Genomic DNA, 8,420 nt, shown 5'->3' with positions numbered 1-8,420 from the left:
TACTACAATTCTAAAACTCCGTATGTCCGAAAAAATAAAACCTAAACAGGTATTTATACAAGTCAAACTCGGAATAATCATTCCCAGTCTTGTTCCACTTTCGGCTTGCACTTCAACAGGTCGTCATTGTACTTCGACGGTCGTCGACATCTTCGATGACCATATTGACGAACTGAATACTCTTTTTTCACTCTGCAGGAACTCCATCGTCGAAGCATTTCGACAGATCGTCGACGGTGCAAGTCGACGATCTGATGATTTGTCACTTTGCAGGAACTTATCGACGAGGCAACTCGACGGACCATCGAGCATGTTGATGGTCCATCCTTATACTTATCAGTAAAGATTGCTTACTTTTCTCATTTTTTCGCTTTTCGAGCATTCTAACTTCAAAATACCTGCAACAACACACAAAACACATCAAACTAACACAAACTTGCTCGAAAACAAGTACAACTTAGAGTTAAAAAACATTAGAAGTGCCATAATTCACGGCACTGCACGTTGGAATATTTTAAGTTGGATTGCGACAAGTTGTGGATAAGACTTTTAATTTCCGATTTTGTTTTTGTTTTAATGCACAAGTTGCATATTCATCTTTTCATTGGTATGGAGTGTTAAGGGTAAATTTGGAATAAGGAAAAGTTTGGGATGTTGAATAAGTTATACAGATTGTATGGAGTTTTGGACATATCCGGTATGCAAATAAAGAGATCGGTATATAAAAGTTTTAGGTCTCGAAATAATTTCCGCGGATGAACAAAGGATCGCTAGTAGGTCGGTACCTTGCTGATCTTTGCTACGGTGACTTCGGTGACGGCTTTTTAAAGGGGCTTAACCCCTCATTTTCAGCCAAAAATCAGACCAAAATCATCCCAAATATTCTAGAAAATTCCCCAACCTTTCACCACTAACTTTTAGCCCGAAACCGAGGTATAATTCTCAAATTCCGGTCCGGACGGCGTATAGTTGCGGCTTCAAAACCGCGTAGTGAGGCTTTGTGGCTTAAGTTCAAGGTGGAGGAGTAAATATATAGCATTATTATCGAGGGAAGGTATGAATCTCTTTCTATTTGTGTTAATATTGGTTTATTTACGGAGAAGGAGCCGTAAAATCGTTATAAAATGGTTACGTGATGGAAATATGGGACAAATACCATATGGAATGTTTATGAAGTATTTTGAAATTGGAAATATTATGGTTAATGTTGGTATTGTTGGAATTGTTGTTGGTGTAAATTATGAATTTGGAAGGAAGAAATATGTTATGGTTGTTCATGTTGAGTTGGGAAGGTTTTGGGTTCTATGGCATATTATTTGGATTGTTTGAATATTTTTGTGGATTGTTGGAAATGTTATTGAATCATGTTTGAATGGTTGATGTTGTTAGAATGTTTGTTGGTATTGTTGTTGATGAATTTGGCCGAGTTGAAATCTCGGGGTTGTTGAATTTACGGGGGGAAGTCTTTGCCAAAATTTCTGTAAATAAAGTAATGGCTTGGAATTGAATTCTCCGACGCTTATGGCTAATGTTCGATGCCTATTGATGTTGTTGTAGATTTTGAGAAGACGAGACTTACGTTTGGATTAGCTTAGGAAGCAAGTGAGGTATGTGAAGCTTACCCTTCTTTTCTTTTGGCATGTCTTAGACGGGATTAAGGTATGACATGATTTGTGCCTCGGGGTAACTCCATTCTTAAGTTTCGAGTATGTTTGTGATTCGTATTTGCTTTTGATGTTGGTATCCTTAGTATGGTCAGGCTATGGTTCGTATGTCTTTGATATGATTGAGTTTGAAATGTTGTGTAAACGATTCTTATATGTTTCTTGATATTCGTATCCTTAATGCGGTCGAGTTATGATCCTTACGTCTTTTGTATGATTAAATTTCTAAGGTTGCAAAAGAGTTATATTTTCAAAAGAGTTTTGTTTCAAAAGAGTTTTGTTTTCAAAAAAAGATACGTTCCTAAACGATTTCGAAACTACGAACGACCGTAACTTTCAATAGAGAGCTCGGATCGCTTTGATTTCTTCGCAAACGATTTCATGACGAGTAAGGACTTAAACTTTTATAGGCGGGCCCGGATTGGGTTGACGCTCGTCCGTGGGTCCCGCGACTTTTCTATGTTGGTTTTAAATGACCTATTTTGTTAAAAGGAATTTAATACGACCACTTTTCCGATCCCAAGCATGATTATTTATTTATCTGTCGAGTTGGAAATAAGGATTTTATGCCCATGATTTTGATACGTAACAACGGTTTCTGAAGTTCGGTTTGACATGTCCCGAGCGAGATTCGGGAGAAAACTTGATTTGACTATGGTTTTGGATTTTCAAAAAGAGGGTTCGTTTTGATCATTCGGTTGAGTCTGTGATGATGTCTGATATGCGTGTGGTTACTTACGATCCGCTCGTGCGTTCGTGTTACCTCTTTCACCGGATCCCGGCCGGTATACGATCGTGCGCACTATGATATACTACGGTGTTATGCCGTGTTACGGTTCCCGAGACCTCGCCATAGGGCCGGGTTCCGTTTATGGAGTTATCTTTCGTGATATGGCTTATGATATGTTGTGATGGTGTGCTATGTTCGGGGTTGTACGGAGATTTGAAACTTCGGTGTTATCTTTGTCTTTGTGGCGCCAGATAGGGTGGCGACCACGTTCGTCCGCCGGTCCTATGGACCGCATTTGATATGTGATGATGTATGATGATATGATGAGTTTGTTTCGATGGTGGGGCAAACCCAATGGTGGGGCAAACCCAGTGGTGGGGCAAACCCAATGATGAGGCAAAATTCCACATTGGTTTAGGCAAATCCCACACTGGTTTAGGCAAATCCCACATTGGTTTAGGCAAATCCCACATCGGTTAATGTTATCTCGTATGACAGATTATGATGTGTTCGGTATGAGTATGTATGATTTATGTATCGGATGTAAGTACTTAGGTAATTGGGTTATTACGACTTCATTTTCTCGTACTTTCGCTTTGCATACTCAAGACATATTCCGCATCGACCCCTTTCTTCGGGGGGGCTGCGTTTCATGCCACGCAGTACCCACGGATGAGTAGGTGATGTTAGCGAGAAGATGTTCCACCGGATTGGCGAGTTCCATTTCTTCCGCAATGCTGCCGAGTCCGAGTGCTTGTATGGTATCTGAGATGTTAGTAGAGACTTTGCAGACGTGTCGAGTGTATGATATGTCGGGTCTGTTTTGTAAGCGGCTATGTAAGCCGGTGTGTTTGTATGCATTATGCTACCGATGTGTTTGGCAAGCGGCTATATCAGATCGTTGTGCCTTATATTACGGTTTTCATACGACCGTAGATTTTATTTGCTTTGAAAAAAAAAAAACGGCATGTTTGTTTTCCGAAAAATTTTCATTACGTGCGCGTGTTTTGTTTTGTGGGCCCAATATGGTTATGTGGATTACGAGAGTCTGCGGGTTCGCTCGGCCCTAAGTAAGGGTCGGGTGCCCGTCATACCCTATCGGAAATTGGGGTGTGACAAAGTGGTATCAGAGCGGTTCGTCCTAGGGGTTGTCTGCAAAGTCGTGTCAAGTAGAGTCTTGTTTATGGTGTGTTGCGCGCCACATTTATAAACAGGAGGCTACGGGGCATTTAGGATGGTTACTCTTCTTTCACATCTGAGATCGTGCCATAGAGCCAAGTCATAGGAGATGGGACTCCTTACCCTGATTTGTGATTGCAGCTGAAGAATGACACCGATAGAAGGAAATGATTGATGATGTTGGGAAGTACAAAGTACACAGGTAAGCAAAGGTATGAAAGATATATGTTGGGAAAGATATTGAAGTACGATTGAGATACAAGTTGAGGATTAAAAGGGAAAGTGAACAAGAAAGTGTAACGAGGTGCGTTTAAGTTGGGCATACAAGGTATGTTCATTATTTTGTATTGTTGATGATATTGGGAGCCCCGTGATGGTCGTGATATGATATGATATGTATATATATATGTTGGCCCTATGAGGCATTGTTGGTATTTCGCGTGCGTGTGTTTTGAGATAGTAAGAAATATAGACGAAACTCTGCCGAAATTTTCCCAGAAGAAAAAAAAAAAAGAAAATGAGATGTAGGTTTGTAATGCGACTTGAAAGGCCGCGTTCACCGTAATGGTAAGATTTGAGTAAGTTGCGAGTATGGTGACCTCGAGAAAGAAGTAATAGTATGATTAAGACAAGAGTACGGAGGAAGAAGTTGATCAGAAAAGAGTAAAGGGTTAAGAAGTGTTATACAATGAGGGTTGTTATGAAAATAAGTGAAGTCTAGTGAAAAAGTGGCCAAGGCTATGATGTGATCTGCGTAGCTAGAATACGCAGGCAAGTGTGAAACGGGAAAAACAAGCTATGGAACGAAAAAGGAAGGGTTTGAGTTAAAGATTAAGAGACTACACAAGATAATGTGCCTAGAATGTTACAAGTTGAGTAAAGGGAATTACGAGAAGGAAAGGTTTAACCCGATATGTATTGGACCTTGTTATGTTGTTCGTAAAATAAGAAGGTTACGTACTAAAGACATGGCTTTTGTTAAGGTACTGTGGCAGTGTAATAAGGTACTGTGGCAGTGTAATAACAGGGAGGAAATGATTTGAGAAGTTGAAGAAGAGATGAAAAAGAAATATGATTGGTAGGTGAGAGTGCATGCTATGGTAATAAAGGAAACCCCCCTCCGAGACCCTTATAAGACCTTATGCGATTAGTTGAACATTCGAGGACGAATGTTCTAAAGGGGGAAGGATGTTATATCCCGTATTTTGCACGTTGGAATATTTTAAGTTGGATTGCGACAAGTTGTGGATAAGACTTTTAATTTCCGATTTTGTTTTTGTTTTAATGCACAAGTTGCATATTCATCTTTTCATTGGTATGGAGTGTTAAGGGTAAATTTGGAATAAGGAAAAGTTTGGGATGTTGAATAAGTTATACAGATTGTATGGAGTTTTGGACATATCCAGGTATGCAAATAAAGAGATCGGTATATAAAAGTTTTAGGTCTCGAAATAATTTCCGCGGATGAACAGTGATCGTTGCTAGGTCGGCCGCTGCGCATGCGCATACAAGTCTCTGCTACAGTGACTTCGGGCAGCTTTTTAAAGGGGCTTAACCCCTCATTTTCAGCCAAAAATCAGACCAAAATCATCCCAAATATTCTAGAAAATTCCCCAACCTTTCACCACTAACTTTTAGCCCGAAACCAGGTATAATTCTCAAATTCCGGTCCAGACAGCGTATAGTTGCGGCTTCAAAACTGCGTAGTGAGGCTTTGTGGCTTAAGTTCAAGGTGGAGGAGTAAATATATAGCATTATTATCGAGGGGAAGGTATGAATCTCTTTCTATTTGTGTTAATATTGGTTTATTTACGGAGAAAGGAGTAGAAATCGTTATAAAATGGTTCTCGTGATGGAAATATGGGACAAATACCATATGGAATGTTTATGAAGTATTTTGAAATTGGAAATATTATGGTTAATGTTGGTATTGTTGGAATTGTTGTTGGTGTAAATTATGAATTTGGAAGGAAGAAATATGTTATGGTTGTTCATGTTGAGTTGGGAAGGTTTTGGGTTCTATGGCATATTATTTGGATTGTTTGAATATTTTTGTGGATTGTTGGAAATGTTATTGAATCATGTTTGAATGGTTGATGTTGTTAGAATGTTTGTTGGTATTGTTGTTGATGAATTTGGCCGAGTTGAAATCTCGGGGTTGTTGAATTTACAGGGGAAGTGCTGCCAAAATTTCTGTAAATAAAGTAATGGCTTGGAATTGAATTCTCCGACGCTTATGGCTAATGTTCGATGCCTATTGATGTTGTTGTAGATTTTGAGAAGACGAGACTTACGTTTGGATTAGCTTAGGAAGCAAGTGAGGTATGTGAAGCTTACCCTTCTTTTCTTTTGGCATGTCTTAGACGGGATTAAGGTATGACATGATTTGTGCCTCGGGGTAACTCCATTCTTAAGTTTCGAGTATGTTTGTGATTCGTATTTGCTTTTGATGTTGGTATCCTTAGTATGGTCAGCTATGGTTCGTATGTCTTTGATATGATTGAGTTTGAAATGTTGTGTAAACGATTCTTATATGTTTCTTGATATTCGTATCCTTAATGCGGTCGAGTTATGATCCTTACGTCTTTTGTATGATTAAATTTCTAAGGTTGCAAAAGAGTTATATTTTCAAAAGAGTTTTGTTTCAAAAGAGTTTTGTTTTCAAAAAAAGATACGTTCCTAAACGATTTCGAAACTACGAACGACCGTAACTTTCAATAGAGAGCTCGGATCGCTTTGATTTCTTCGCAAACGATTTCATGACGAGTAAGGACTTAAACTTTTATAGGCGGGCCCGGATTGGGTTGACGCTCGTCCGTGGGTCCCGCGACTTTTCTATGTTGGTTTTAAATGACCTATTTTGTTAAAAGGAATTTAATACGACCACTTTTCCGATCCCAAGCATGATTATTTATTTATCTGTCGAGTTGGAAATAAGGATTTTATGCCCATGATTTTGATACGTAACAACGGTTTCGAAGTTCGTTTGACATGTCCCGAGCGAGATTCGGGAGAAAACTTGATTTGACTATGGTTTTGGATTTTCAAAAAGAGGGTTCGTTTTGATCATTCGGTCGAGTCCGTGATGATGTCCGATATGCGTGTGGTTACTTACGATCCGCTCGTGCGTTCGTGTTACCTCTTTCACCGGATCCCGGCCGGTATACGATCGTGCGCACTATGATATACTCTGGTGTTATGCTGTGTTACGGTTCCCGAGACCTCGCCATAGGGCCGGGTTCCGTTTATGGAGTTATGCTGTGATATGGCTTATGATATGTTGTGATGGTGTGCTATGTTCGGGGTTGTACGGAGATTTGAAACTTCGGTGTTGCGTCGTGCCGTGGCGCTCGATAGGGTGGCGACCACGTTCGTCCGCCGGTCCTATGGACCGCATTTGATATGTGATGATGTATGATGATATGATGAGTTTGTTCGAATTGGGCAAACCCAATGCAGGGGGGGCAAACCCAATGACGAGGCAAAATCCCACATTGGTTTAGGCAAATCCCACAAATCCCACATTGGTTTAGGCAAATCCACACATCGGTTAATGTTATCTCGTATGACGATTATGATGTGTTCGGTATGAGTATGTATGATTTATGTATCGGATGTAAGTACTTAGGTAATTGGGTTATTACGACTTCATTTTCTCGTACTTTCCGCTTTGCATACTCGACATATTCCGCATCGACCCCTTTCTTCGGGGGGGGCCGCGTTTCATGCCACGCAGTACCCACGGATGAGTAGGTGATGTTAAAGTGTAAGATGTTCCACCGGATTGGCGAGTTCCATTTCTTCCGAATACCGCCGAGTCCGAGTGCTTGTATGGTATCCGAGACGTTAGTAGAGACTTTGCAGACGGTGTCGAGCGTATGACATGTCGGGTTTGTTGTAAAGCGCTATGTGCGCGGTGTGTTTGTATGCATTATGCTACCGATGTGTTTGGCAAGCGGCTATATAAGCCGAAGTGTCGTTATGCCTTATATTACAGTTTTCATACGATTGCAGCATTTTATTTGGTTTGAAAAAAAAAACGAAAGGCATGTTTGTTTTCTGAAAAATTTTCATTACGTGCGTATGTTACGTTTTGTGGGCCCAATATGGTTATGAGCATTACGATAGTCAGCGGGTTCGCTCGGCCCTAGGTAAGTGTCACGACCCAACTCCGTAGGCCGTGACTAGTGCCCGAGTTGGGCACCCAAACACATTCATCAAACCTAAATCACACACACTCGACTTACGCGCGTACAAATATCAAACGCCGTCTCAAACACATCTCAAACTCAAACACATACATATCGAAAGCGACAAGGCTAACAGATGGCACATCGGCTCAAAATATATAATATACAAACTCATCCGGTACGGTGCAGGCACACAACCCACATATACGTCTACGTACCTGCAGACGTACCAACAAACTCATCGACGACAGGCCCCGCCGTACCCCCGAACAAATACATACGGATGCGACGAAGCAGTATAAACCAAAATGTGGGCTCCGGATAAAAGGAGCACTCCAACAAACCGGCTCCGGAACCCATGCGAACGATGTACCAACAAACCGCACGAGCGAGGTCGCGAGTAACCATATGTATAAAATCATTACCATAGGTTCAAAAAGTAGGTAAAATGATCATACTTTGGGGATCGGGGAAAATCGTTATACCAAACTCTTCCAAACGTCATCCGAAGTGTACAAAGGAAGGTCGCGGGACCCACGGACGAGTGTCGACCGAGCCGGCCCGCCTATGAAAAAAATACTCATCACCCCAACAACCTCCCCGACGATATCGAGGCAATCCGGCCCCTTGTCGAAATTAGACGTTCGTGTTTCAACA

This window comes from Lycium ferocissimum, chromosome 3, assembly GCF_029784015.1.
Source record: "Lycium ferocissimum isolate CSIRO_LF1 chromosome 3, AGI_CSIRO_Lferr_CH_V1, whole genome shotgun sequence".
Lineage (NCBI taxonomy): Eukaryota > Viridiplantae > Streptophyta > Magnoliopsida > Solanales > Solanaceae > Lycium > Lycium ferocissimum.
Note: the sequence above shows the minus strand (reverse complement) of the source record.